At 39.2% G+C, this 14,181-nt stretch overlaps 1 long non-coding RNA gene across 21 annotated transcripts in view; it reads right to left on the reverse strand.

Moving 5' to 3' along the window:
- LOC106728857 overlaps positions 1–14,181 on the reverse strand; it is a 314,080-nt gene that overhangs the window by 160,365 nt on the left and 139,534 nt on the right. For all 21 annotated transcript variants that reach the window (XR_004312035.1, XR_004312039.1, XR_004312034.1 and 18 more), the window contains one exon: positions 11,319–11,448. This is a non-coding gene — a long non-coding RNA (uncharacterized LOC106728857). The remainder of the gene's footprint in view (positions 1–11,318; positions 11,449–14,181) is intronic.

Genomic DNA, 14,181 nt, shown 5'->3' on the forward strand with positions numbered 1-14,181 from the left:
GGAAATGGCAGCACGATGCTCCTCACCTGGCCACCTGGTGCACTAGGTGTCCAAAGGACAGACACATGACAAAGGTAGAGGTGAGACCAGAGCTTCTTGAGCATGGGACTTTCTTTGTCTTTCACTTATAAGTAAAAAATCAAGAGCTACATAGACAAGACATGGAAGCAACCTAAATGTCCATCAACAGATGATTGGATAAAGAAGTTGTGGCATGTATACACACACACACACACACACACACACACACACACACACACACAATGGAATACTACTCAACCATAAAAAAGAGTAAAATAATCCCATTTGCAGCAACACGGATGAACCTGGAGACCATCATACTAAGTGAAGTAAGCCAGAAAGAACGAAAAATACCATATGATATCACTTATATGTGGAATCTAAAAAAATGACACAAGTGAACTTATTTACAAAACAGAAACAAATTCACAGACACAGAAAAAATACTTACAGTTACTAGGGGGAAAAGAGGGGCATAAATTGAAAATTCAGAACTTGCAGATACTGACTACTATACGTAAAATAGATAAACAACAGGGTTGTACTGTATAGCACAGGAAGCTATAGTTAATACCTTGTAATAGCCTATAATGAAAAAGATATTAAAAGGAATATATATATATACACACATTTTTATAACTGAATCACTATGCTGTACACCAGAAATTAACACAACATTGTAAAACAGCTAGACTTCAATAAAAAAAAAATTAACAACTGTGTGGTCCTGGATAGCTTACATAACCGCTCAATTTCATTGAGACTCAATTTCCTCACCAGTCAATTGGAAATATTAATAGCACCTATGTTAGTAGTGGTAATGAGAGTTAAGTATGACATTCTTGTAAATGCTTATTACACTGTGGCACATAGTAAGTACTTAATAAATGATGATTATGACAATGGTGGTGGTGGTGGTGGTAGCCCCATATAAAATAGAAACATCCAGAAGTCAGCCTCAGAATTCAGTGGAAAAAAGAATGTGGAAGGAAAGGTCAGGTCATTGTATTTTCCCTCCATGATTGGGGAATGCAAACCATATATTTTCACTTTCATTCTCTTCTCACAGCCCCAGGTGTCTAAGCCACCTACCTAGACATCCACCTTTATTGACTCTGGGGTTTGTGGGTAGCAGAATTGCAGCTGATACTGATTTTCTTCTTTCTAGTATGACTGAGATAAAAATAGTCTTGTCTAGGTGTAAAACCTTCCCTCGTCTCAGAATATTCCATGGAAGAGTTAGAATTTGCCTGAGGTCCAGGACTTCAGTTGTGTGGATCTAGGCAATGGGTCAGGCAGCCACATGGGAAGAGGTTACCTGGATCTGGACCAGAAAGGCTGGAGAGCCACATGTGGAAGAACTGAGTCGGTAGACACTAAAGCCTGGGCAGGGAGGGGAGACAGGCAGCCAGCAAAGTCGAGTTGGAGAGAGAAGAAGTGAGATTGTAAAGGAGCAACTCCTGTGATGAGAGAAACTAATGGATAGTTGAAGAGGGATTTAAGGGCATATCAGGGGTCTTGAAGTCTATTTCCTGTCCCCAGATCTCCTAGGGAGGTTTCAGTAGAGAGCTAAATTTATTTTCATTGTTTTTTAAATGTCAGACTTGTGACTTTGTTGACTGTGACACTAGGTTGAGACTGATCTTCAAGTAATCTGGTATTATTCATGTTACATATGTTTCCATATTTTATAAACATAAATATTTTTACATTTATAATCAGAAAGAATAATACCCTCCTCTCTCCCCCACCCCTCTTCCTCTTCTTCTCCTTCTGTCTCTGCCTCTCTTTTAATAAAGAAACCAGCTCCTTAAATTTTAAACAACCAGACTTGTCTAAATTAGTGATTCTCAATTGGGAGCAATTTTATCCCCTAGGGCACATTTGACAAGGTCCAGAAAAAATTTTGGTTATCACCACTGGAGGTATATTACTGGCATCTACTGGATAGAAGCCAGGGATGTTACTAAACGTCCTATAATCACAGGTTAGCCCCCCATAACAAAGAATTGTCTGGTGTAAATGTTAATGGTGCTGAGGTTGAAAAACTCTTGTCTAATTTATTAGAAACTTTCCTTCCCCAAGTCCAACTTCCAGTGTGTGATTTGGCTAATTCCTCTGATTATAATTTACACACCTCCAATAATCATAATTTTAGGGGAAAAACTATTCTATGTAGCACATAAGAAAATTAACTATTCTTTAGAAACTTCCTTCCGTCTTATTATCTGTCACAGTAAATACCCATAACAAACTACCAATTTTCTCAAGAGACACCGACTATGAAAAATAAGCTCAAATAACCAATAAATAAAATGTCTAATTCTACAATATTGATTACTTCTGAGGTTTTCTTGCCGGTCACAAAATGTATAGTGACATTTATCTGACTTGCATGGCTAGTGTTCTCCATGAAACCACCATCTTGGCGGAACTATTGCTGAGCGTTTGAAGAGGCAGAGAGGCCAAATGGAAAGAGCCTTGTCTGGTCCTCCTGAGCTCAGTTATAGGTCCAGCTCTGCCACCAGGCACCTCTTGTCCTTGGGCAATTTACAGCATCTGTCTAAAGCTTGATTGCCTCTTCTACAAAATCAGTAGGAACTGGATTAAGTTCCCTCTAAGGTCTCTTCTGGTTCACTCTCAGCTCTGATTGAGATTCTTTTCCTCCGTGAGAAATAATGCCTTTCAGTTGACCTTTGAAAGAGAAGTAAATGAAGTTCAGGTCAGCCTCAAGCTCAAGGAAGTGTTTGTGTTATTTCCAAAAAAACTAAGGAAAGTTAGGAGGAGATTATGGCACATTGCCACTGTTAAAGCGAATATCTCCAAATGGAAATTTAGCATTTTCCCTACTAAGACAAATCTGGATCCAAACAGAATTTGAAAAATAGCAAAAAGTCAATTCCCACAGAAAACAATGAATCAAAACTAACATCTGTTAGACATTTTTTCTTAAAGTCAAGCCAACACCATGTTGAACCACGGCCGGTACTTGCTCATTCTCCTGAGTCTCCCCCTTCCAAAAGTAAGTCAAATAAAAAAATTTTTTTAAAGCAACATAAAAACAATTTGCATTGACTTCATTGTAACAGAATGTAAACCAAAACACATCTTTGAAGTTCCCGGCACAGATGGCAGGTCCCTGCTCTCCCATGGTAGATGCTAAGCAAAAAAGCGACTGAGCCGCAGGAAGCTGAAGAGACCACAAATATCTAACACCACAGAAATGGCCCAGAACTGCTGCTGACAAACCAACCGAAGTGTCTCTCTGAAGCAGTCCATTTCTGGGTGTTCTGAAGGAAGTCCTTTTAATTTGAGTTTGTCGGTAGATGCTCAACGTTATCAGCAGTAGGACATGCTCTCTTGAGCCCCGTGGTTTAGCGGGAAAGATGGATTTGAGCTGCTTTGTTGATGTCTCCCACCTGGTTCCCATGGTGACTTGCAGCAGGCTTTTGGAAGAAAGCCTCTTGAAGTATGGAGTCATGTTGAGCAAAGTTTCTTGACCTCGGCACATAGTTAGAAATCCATTTTACAACATTACCCAGTACACATGTGTGCCACATGTGTGCACATGTGTATACACACATACACACACACAGACGAGTTCCCCAAAGTATCAAACTCTCTCTGACCTCTGTAGTGTTTGGACCTGTGTATCAGTTCCCTCTGCCAGATCACTGTTCCTACCCCACTTTCTCATTGTATTACTTGTCTAGATAATGCCTACTCATTACTCAGGCTGAGATGCCTGCCCTCCCCTAGGACTCATGTCTTTTACAACAGTAACACAAGCTATATAAGCACATAGAGAAAAGGTGAGTAAACACACTGAATCTTGAATGGCTTATTAACTCAGAGCATCAAAGAATTTTTAAGCAAAAAAACACCGTAAAAATGATTTAGAGCAATGATTGCCAGCTTATGTTCTTTATATATCATTGAAGGCCCCAATCTGTGTCTAAGTCCTGTGGTTCAATATTATAGAAAGCCCAGGGGAAAACTGTCCACTTATTTGTGATGGAGACTGAGTAAGCAAATAAAAATCAAGGTTTTTATATGACTGAAGATAAAAAATATAGGAAGATCATTGATTGTTACTTCAACTAGTGCTTTTTTTTTAAAGTCTCTCAAATCATGGAGGACTAGTTTTTTAAAGTTCTTGGTGATTTAGAACACTTTTTGAGAGTCAGTGATTTAGCCCAGTCCCTTAAATTTTACAAATCTGGAAACTGAGTTCCAGAGAGGGTAAGTGACCTTCCAAAGTCCATCCAGCATATAAGGGGACACTTAGGATGAATGATCACAGCCTAAAACATAGAATTTCCCCCCAAAGACATAGATCATTTATCTCATCAATAGGTTAAGAAGATAGGGCATGACCCAGAATGTCTGTCAGCAGTCAGCTGTAGCAATCCAACAAACAGAAATCAAGATCTGTTGTATTCAAAACTATACAAGATTCATCAGAAACTATAAAGATGAATTCTCTACAATCTCTGACTTCAAGATCTTAGATTTAATGGCACCCGCCTTCATTGATTCTCTTGTTTAACCCACACAACTATTCTATCAGGGTAAATGTCGTATTATTCCCATTTTGTAAATGAGAAACTCCTATTGCTGGGAACCTACAAAACCATGATTCAGAGTCTGATGTCTTTGTTGCCGCCATATACTGCGCAAGTATTTTGAGAATTCAGAGAAGGAAAAAATTAATTCTGGCTGGGAGATTTGTGTAAGACTTCTTAGAGAATCTGAAATTTGTTTCTTTTTTAAATTGAAGTATAGTTGATTTACAGTGTTGTGTTAGTTTCTAGTGTACGGCATAGTGATTCAGTTATACACGCACACACACACACACACACACACACACACACACACACACACACACACACATTCTTTTTCAGATTCTTTTCCATTGTAGGTTATTACAAGACATTGAATACAGTTCCCTGTGCTATAAGTAGGTCTTGCTGTTTATCTGTTTTATATATAGTAGTGTGTATTTGTTAATCCCAAACTCCCAATTTATCCCACCACCCTCTTCCCTCTTTGGTAACTATAAGTTTGTTTCCTATGTCTGTGAGTCTGTTTCTGTTTTATAAATAAGTTCATTTGTATCATTTTTTAGGAGAATCTGGAATTTGAAGCATGTGATAGATTTCAACAAAAAGAGATTCAATGAAAAGACTGTCCAAGGCAGAGGGAACCAAAGGGCCAGAGAAGGGAAAATTCTAGACCGAGTACTTGGAGGATGGTTCGGTTCTAGAGGACCTTGAATGCCATTCCAGGAAGTCAGTGAATGCCCAAGGGGTGCTGCGCAGAGCACAGTTTCTGTAGGCTGTTAGCAGGGCTTAGACACAGTGTTGGATGATCAGATGGGTCTGGAAAATACTGGGTGAAAAAGGTTCAATAGGTTCTTTACTGGAGGACTTCCCAGAATCTTGACTAGGCTAATGTGCATTATGAATGTCCAAGAAAAGGATAAAATTCATAGCATTTCCCAAATATATTTGATCACAGATTATCCATTTTATCATTTTTTTTCCCTTTCTTAAAAAGCAGCTGACAGATTACTTTGAGAAACAGTGCAGTTTATGCTGGGAAATATTCACAACAGAACTGAACCTTAGGAAAGTTCACCTGACAGTAGTAGGAAAGGCTTCCTGAGAGGGAGATGAGGTGGAGATAGGAGGCCAAGGGAAGGATCTTGGCGAGGGGGTCATGCTCACCTGAAGGTGAGGGTGAGTCTTGGAACTGGGAATAAAATTCACCAATCAATGTGTACTCTTAAAAAAGATTGGAAACAATTAAGGACTATTGGTCACAGATTGGGTTTTAGAGGACTTTAAGGGATTATGGTTAATTTTGTATGTTATAATAGCAGCATGGTTATTGCTTTAAAAACCTTTATATGTTAGATACGTACTGAAGTATTTTTGTGTGAAATTATTTACTTTAAAAGCATGCAGTTTCCAAAAAGGATAAATGAATGGAAAGATGTTTATAAGTTTGCTGAATTATACTCTTTTCTTGGCTTTTGTGTCTGTTTGCCTATTTCCATAATAAAAAGTTAAAAATAAAATCAGTGAGAGAAAAATTGAGAGGGAATATGCTTCACCATCTTAGCTTGGGTTCCCTGGGAAACTGGCTGAGAGGTGGAAATTTGCAACCAGTGCTCTTCAGATTAAACCCTGTGGGAAATTGCAGGAAGTGGAACTGGACCCAAGGAGAGGCTGAAATGCACTATAGTCGCAAAGAAGATCTAAGCAGCTACCAGCTGGAATGGCCCCTCAGGTCACCTGATGTCAGGGGACCAAGTATTTATGCACCTCTCCCCACCCTCCCATCTGCATATACATAGTGACCCGTCATTGGATGGTGAGCTGTCTCCAGAGAACAGGCATGACCTAGAACAAGACATTATTTGGCTGACAGTTCCCAGGAGGGACTCCAGTAGAGGCTAAGCTTTCAGCAGTGGAAGTAATAAGACCCTCAGTCCTGATGGGGAATCTGGGCAGCCTACCCTGGCACCCATCATCCTCTCCATTTCTTCCTCCTTAAACATTTACAACGATGACATTTTTCTTCCATGTTGCACACAGTTGATGATGGTGTCTGTGTGTTGTTTTGTTGGCTGTTATAAAAGGCTGTGTATTTGCATACAGAAAGCCCGTGTTGACATGAAATAGATCTATTGCTTTAAATTCATCTCGCAAGTGGTTTTCATTGAAATAGCAGGAAACTAATGTCCTTTTAAAACTTTATTAAAATCATCTGGATATACTCAACCTAATAAAAGCAGAATACATGGCTGCTGGACTTCCTGTAGCTTTAGATATGGAGCAAAAAGAGGCTTAAGTGATATCCTACGTTTGAAATTGTGTAGAAAGATATGTTATTGGCCTAAGAAAATACGTCCCTTACGAAGCAGATTCACAAGTAGCATCCCTGCTCCGTTTCTGTTTGCATGACTGTTTGAGTGTCTCTGGCATTCTGTCCTACTTTGTCTCTTTGTTCTCTGTGTGTTTATATACGACAGTGCTATTTTACTGGGGCTGCTGCCTTGTCTTGTTCAGTCTAAGACTTTTCACCTCTCCACTCAAGAAAGGTCAATTCTGAAGTGAACCTTTACAAAGAGCTGTATCATCCTGAGCTTCAGAATTACTTCGATTTTCTCTTCCAAAGAGACAAGTTGAGCCTTCATCATAATTGAATTCTGCGTAATCTTGCTATTTTCATGATTAATTACAAATGGGAGCTCTAGGCGGGTTGGGACAGCCATGTTTAATGAGGTCATTCAGGTGGCCAGGCCACTGTGGTCTTTTACTAACTTTAGACAAAAGAGAGTCAAATCATTTGCACCCTCTTGTTGAGTTACTTTAGAAAAAAATGACACCAGTGTTCATTAAGGATGTAAATGCCTGCAAATTTACATAAATACATGCCCTCTCCCCTTCCAAATCCAACATGCATCCTTGATTGTATTTGATTTCAGGGCTTTGAAATGCAAAGGGAAACCCTGAACACCGTGGGGTAAAACTCTTCTGCAGCAGGGAACTAAGAGGAAGTCTTGAATAGCATTCCTCCAGCCAATATACACAAGCTTAACATTACTTTTTGAACCTATAGCCATGTGCATTAAAGATGAATATTTTGCCTATGAAAAATTAATGTCCCGGAGCTCTTTCAACCGTTGTTTCTTTGTGAAATGGAGTATGCAAATTGTCTTTTTGAAAAATGCAACCTTTTGGTGAATAGATTGCTTTTCCTCTTTTGGCTCGTGCTACTACTGGTTGGAAAGGCCCCTAAAGGAGTGTTAAGCAAATGAGCAAATAGTTATCAAAGAGCCAGAAAGCAAGAGTCATAGGAACCTGGAGATGGATGGAGCCAGTGAGCGAGACCAATTTTCGTTCTTGTGTGAAACAAATAAAATGTTTCTTCTCCTATTTTCTTTTGTCAATCTTTTAAAAATGTAAAGGCTCATTGCTTTTTTTTCTTGGTTAACAGATCGAGGTTTAAACAAAGAAGGCTCCTTTTCAAGGGCCAAAGTAAGAAGTGTCAAGCTCGGGAGGACGGAGCTGGGCTGGGAGCTCTGTGAGTTATCAGGTAAATGTTATGTCTGGAGTCAAGAGTAAGATAGCCAAGCCTCATGGGACCTTGGATCAATTTAATTTTGATGAATGACCAGCTTGGTAAATATTATTTACATTACTTCTCAAGTCAGGTCTGTTTCTGTTCCATTTGTGTTTGAAAATCCCGCATAGTCTGCTGTGGAATAGCTTCTCAAGTAATCCCCATGGTCTGGCTTTCCCCACTGTTAACTCACAATTAAAACGATAATTATTAATGAGGGTGCTTGGCTTTTGAACTAAAAATGAAAACATGAGCGAACAGCTCAATAATCTAGATTTCTGCAATTCTTGAAGTTGCAAGACCTCAATATTCCCAACAATCTACCAAGGTAATGGTACTCTTAAAATTTTGCTTCTGCTTTTTAAAAAATGACATTCTTAACACAACATTGTAAATCAACTGTACTTCAGTTAAAAAACAAAAGCTGATGCTATAACAAAAAAAAATTGTTAATGACCTTCTTAATTACAGTATTTAGAAAGAAAAAAAATTTTTTAAGCATAGTCCTATCCGTTTAACACACTATTTTTATTTATCTGCATTTTCTTCCACTGTTTAGCCACACAGGTATACCTTTACTGAGTATTACTACTCATTCATTCTACAAGTGTTTGTTAAGCACTTAATATATGTCAGGTAGTGGTTTAGACTAGAGATCAACAAACATTTTCTGTAATGAGCCACACAGTAAAAAATTTAGGTTTTAAGGGCCACCCAGTCTCTGTTGCAACTGCTCAGGTCAGCCTGGTAGGGCAAAAGCAGCCACAGACAGTATGTAAACAATAGGTCTGAAGGTGTTCCAATAAAACTTTATTTACAAAAGAGGTGGTAGGTCAGATTTGGCCAGCTGGCCACAGATTAACAAACTCTGCTGTAAGACTATGAGGTCCAAGAGACAAAGTAGACAGGGTCCCACTGAACAGACACTGTAATTGGGGGAGGCAAATAATCAAGAGCAAACAAATAATTTCAGAGAGTAACTAGTGCAATAAAGGAAACTATCCCATATTTGACTTCGTCCTTCCTCTGTGTTGGACATTTAGCTAAACTTAACTGAGCGTATGTACAAATGAAGGGAACAAATAGGCAAGGTGTTCATCTGATAACAAACTTTTTCTCAGTTCTTTGTTTCTGCTTTGGATGGAGAAGTCCAACCATTCTAGATTAGGAGAAAAAATGGGGGTAAGGAAGGTGGATGTGGAAAGCATTTGCCTTGTGATAAGAACATTTTTGTTAGCTTTAGGCATCCGACAGTTTCTGTGTGGTCCTGAAAATCAGGAGCCAGAAGGCTAGACAGTTCTGAAGAAAGAGAGCAGACTAGTGGGAACCTCACACTTTCTGCTCAGGCCCTGGGTTTTGCCACCAGGCAGCCACCCTTCACGATTTTGTTGCTTAGGAACAAGATAGCTCAGAGAAAGATGCTTACGTTCAAATCCATCAAGCACAAGTTGTCATTAGCACAGTACATACAAAGCACAGTACATCACCCTATGTTATGGGAAGGATAGACTGATGAGTGTGACAAATCCCACTTCTTTTCAGGTGGAGAGAGGAAGTTGCAGGGACAGGACAGATTCCAGGCCAACTATATCAAGTGATAGGATATCTGGGAGGTCAACCTTTAGTGTCCTGATGCTCAGCATAGAGGAAGGGCTTTATACTTCACGCTCCAGGAAGCCAGTGCATAGGAAATATGCATTCCCTTCTCTTCCAGAAATATTTTCTCCTCCTTTGCTCTTCCCCTTGGGAAAAACAGTGACCTCTCTGGTAGATGGGGTTGGAGAAACACAGGGTGTGATGTTTTCTGTATTCTTTATTTAGATTCTGGGCATGACAAATAGAGATTAGGGTTTCTATGCTCCAGACACCAACATTTCATTTATTGAATCCTCCCAATAGTCCTATGAGGTAGTACTTTATCATTCCCTCTTCTAGATGAGGAAACTGAGTCACAGAAACTCTGAGAGACTCACACTGCTGGCTGGCTGATGAATAGTACAGCCAGGTTTACTCAGGCAATCTAACTCCAGAATCTGTGCTCTTGGTTTCTCTGCTCTCTGGTTCACCAGAGGAATGAGAGTGTTCTGCTTACTTCTTCCACAATGTAAGCATCCCTGAGTCAGGGCAGGGTCCAGGCCTTGCTCAAACCCTCTGTGTCCCTGATGGAGGCACATGAGCAATGTCAATGGGCAAGATTGCAGATTTCCTTGGTACCAATCGCTAGATTTAGCCAAAAAGTCAACTGCATTCTTGAATTCGACAATATAGGTAATAAAGCTAATATTTTCATCTCTCTTGTTTTACTCCTGCACCTATTTTCTCAAATTTTGGTGACCAATTTAGAGAAAAAAAAGAGTGAGTAATTCTCATCCCAAACCTCCAACATAAGTATGAATATAGCAGAAGTAAAAAGTAGCCAACAACAATTACAACAGAGCAGACATTGTGCTAAGTGCTTTAGGTATTATCTCTTTGCATCTACACCACAATCCCAAACAAGTAGGTGCTACATGTTATGGAAGAGAAAAGAGAGATTAAATTTTATGTTGTCGAATAGGCTGATAAATAAAAGGGCAATGACTGTTTTATTGGCTATATGACGTATTAACAGGCAAGCCCAACACTTGATGGCAGTGGTCTTTGATGTTAACATCAAATAATTCTGCTTTTCACAGAGTCACACACAACAGTTGACTTTTAATATTGTCTGAGAGCACTCAAAGGTCAAAATAATTCAGTGGTACTGGCCAAAAAATAGCAGAATGGAGATAAGACATTTCATTTGAAAACTTTCATCGATCTACTTCTTCCATCCTTTTTGGCATTACCCTAGACAAGCCACCATCATCTCTCACTTGTGCTACCAAAAGAGTCCCCATATTGTCAACCACATATGTACTTCTCCACGTCAACTGTCTTCTCCGTAATGCAGAAATATGACCTTGCTACAAGTTATTCTCCTGAACAGGAAATTTAATATCTTACAACTTTTCCTAGAATGAAGACTAAAATTCGCAACACATCCTTCAAAATTCTGTAAAGTATGGCCCTTCCTCCATCTCCCATTTTTGCCTGGTTTTTACATCCATAAATAAACTTACCCTAGTCTATCTCGTTCACTGCTCTATTCTCAGTGCCAAACACAGTGCATGGCACATACTCACCCAGTATATGTTGTTGAATCAGTCCCACCAAATATGGTTGTGTGGATTATGTACTGCCCAGCCCCAAGAGCACTGTCCACATAAATGATGATGTCGGTGGTGCTTCCTGGACACGCACAACACAGCAGCCCTATATTGAATGGAAAAATGAATACATGAATAAGTAAATGGGTGAGTCAATGAAACCATTGGTACAGAATTGCCTTATTGGGGAAAACTATGTTTGATGTCCAATGTTTCCTAAAAACTATAAAATCTCATGTAGTTCTGTATGCCTTGTATATTTGTCACACTGAAGCAGTAATTTTGGCATTTTACATGTTCCAAATGAGATCTCTTTTGCCCTTATTTGAATTCTACATATACCCTTTCATCATCTTGAACTTGGTCCACAGCCCTCCAGGTGCCAATATAAATTCCCACTTTGGCTTTTTAATTGTACAGAGACCTCATTTTTGACTTACAGGTGAAAAAGAGCTGAAGCTGCATTCCATTTGTGAGTCGAAGTACATTTTTAATATAGTATTTTTATTCAATGGGGCCCCTGAGTAATATCTGCCATGTATTATAATATGCTGGTAAAATATATACAATCATCAGGGGAAGAAAAGAGTGACATCCAGAAGAAGGTTATAGATCACAGTGTTGAGAGCTGCATTACCTGGCACAGGGGACTTCTGATAACTAAGTGTCTATTGGAAATGATAAATCTTAGCCACGAAGCCATGGATCTGTAAGTCCTGCCATGCATCTACATTCCGTTTGTGACTCTAGGCTTCCCTGCAGCAGAAATTGAGCCATGATTTATACCATTTATTAACATGCTTTAAAAGGACAGCCGATTGAGGAATAAAATGGGAACTGGGGTTGGGTGAATTGTGATTTCTTAGGACCAGGAACTGCTACATCATCACCAATACTGCTGCCATTTCACCTTGTAATTCACGTTCTTTCATTCCCCAGAGAGTCTCTGAGCTCCCCATGTCTTGAATTCATTTTTGTATCTAACTTACACATACCTGCCTTGCACATACGGGGTTTGCAGGTCTTGATATTCATGGGATGACTGAATGAAATTACTAAACCAAATGGTTTCATTAAAGCAGACTTAAAATTCCACACTGCCTCAAAAACATCACGACATTGACTTTTCAAACTAAGAGCAGAACATCAAATTGACCAAGTTTCTCATCGCAGCTTGACCCATGAGGAAGTGGATGCCTTGCTGTGCCACCCCTTCAGGAATGAAGGGCTTTTCCTCCCAACTACTGGGACGGCAGCCAGAAGGCAACCTTTGCCCATTAGGCCCCCTTTGGGAAAAGATGCTGCGGAGAGCTGCTTCACCCTTCTGGGGGTGGCCTCAGCCAATAGTTGGTCAACACCAGTGTGTAAAGGCCAGTCCCCCCCCCCCAAGTCAGGCCAATGCTGCAGAGCCACCCCAGCTCCAGAGCTGCCCCTGAAGTCAGCTGAGACCTCTCCTGATCACACAACACAGCCCACCTTCTCCCTCTAGCCCATCCTTCTTCCGTCCCACTCCCATCCACAGGTGTTTATCCTGGGAGCACTCCCTAATAAACCTCCTCAATGCTCGTATTTGTCCCAGGATTAGCTTCCCACAGAGCACAACCTATAACCCATGCCTCTGGGTTTCAAAGAATTAAATACAAAGGAATCAATTCAAGGACTTTTTTCCCCCCACATTAGAACAGTCTTATAACAAATGACATTACTATTTGAGAAAGTGACTGGGTCTTAGTAGCAGCTGCAGCAGAAAGCTGGATCCACACTATTCATGTGATACAACAGAAACACTCTCATAGCTTGGAGTAACAGGCAGCGTTGTCCTTCATAGCACGAGAACACTGCTCCCCAAACATCAGGAATTTAAGAAATTATGGTGATGGAGCAAACACACACTTAATTGAGGATAGTATCAGAGTTCTTGCATTTTTAACTTGACTTCTAGAAAACTGTTTTTCTTTAATGACTGGTTGTTGTTTGTTTATATCTAATTCCTCCAAATATGCAAGTAACAAGACAACCTGGAAGAAATTGCCAAGATCTAGATAATTAACAAGTCGTACCTTTTCCCTAATAATTATTATAACAAATGTAATTTTTGAAGATACTCTAGTCTAATATTTAATAACATATTATAACTATTGATGAGACACTGGTATAGAAAACACACACACAAAGTTATCTCTGATCATTGAGATTAGAGTTGAATTTTAATTTTTTCTTCTTTTTGCTTTTTCGTATTTCCACAAGAAGCATAGTCTTTTCTTAGAAAACTAACAAATGCTATTGACTATGTGATTTCTGTTGTTTTCTTTATTTTTTTTTGAATTTCGTATCTTTTATTATCCAGATTATTTGCTGTGTTTTTCTCTTATTATTATTCTTTCCTACACAAATTTTTCTGCTGCCAGAGGTCCTCTGCCTTTGCATATTTTTCTGATACGACTTTTAATTTTTTTTGTAAAAACTGTCTGACGTGTTTATTTCTTTTTTTTTAAACATTTTTTATTGATTTATAATCATTTTACAATGTTGTGTCAAATTCCAGTGTTCAGCACAATTTTTCAGTCATTCATGGACATATACACACTCATTGTCACATTTTTTTCTCTGTGAGTTATCATAACATTTTGTGTATATTTCCCTGTGCTATATACAGTGTAATCTTGTTTATCTATTCTACAATTTTGAAATCCCAGTCTATCCCTTCCCACCCTCCACCCCCCTGGTAACCACAAGTCTGTATTCTCTGTCTTTGAGTCTATTTCTGTCCTTTATTTACGCTTTGTTTTTGTTTGTTTGTTTGTTTTTGTTTTTGTTTTTTAGATTCCACATATGAGCG

This window comes from Camelus ferus, chromosome 17 (genome assembly GCF_009834535.1).
Source record: "Camelus ferus isolate YT-003-E chromosome 17, BCGSAC_Cfer_1.0, whole genome shotgun sequence".
Lineage (NCBI taxonomy): Eukaryota > Metazoa > Chordata > Mammalia > Artiodactyla > Camelidae > Camelus > Camelus ferus.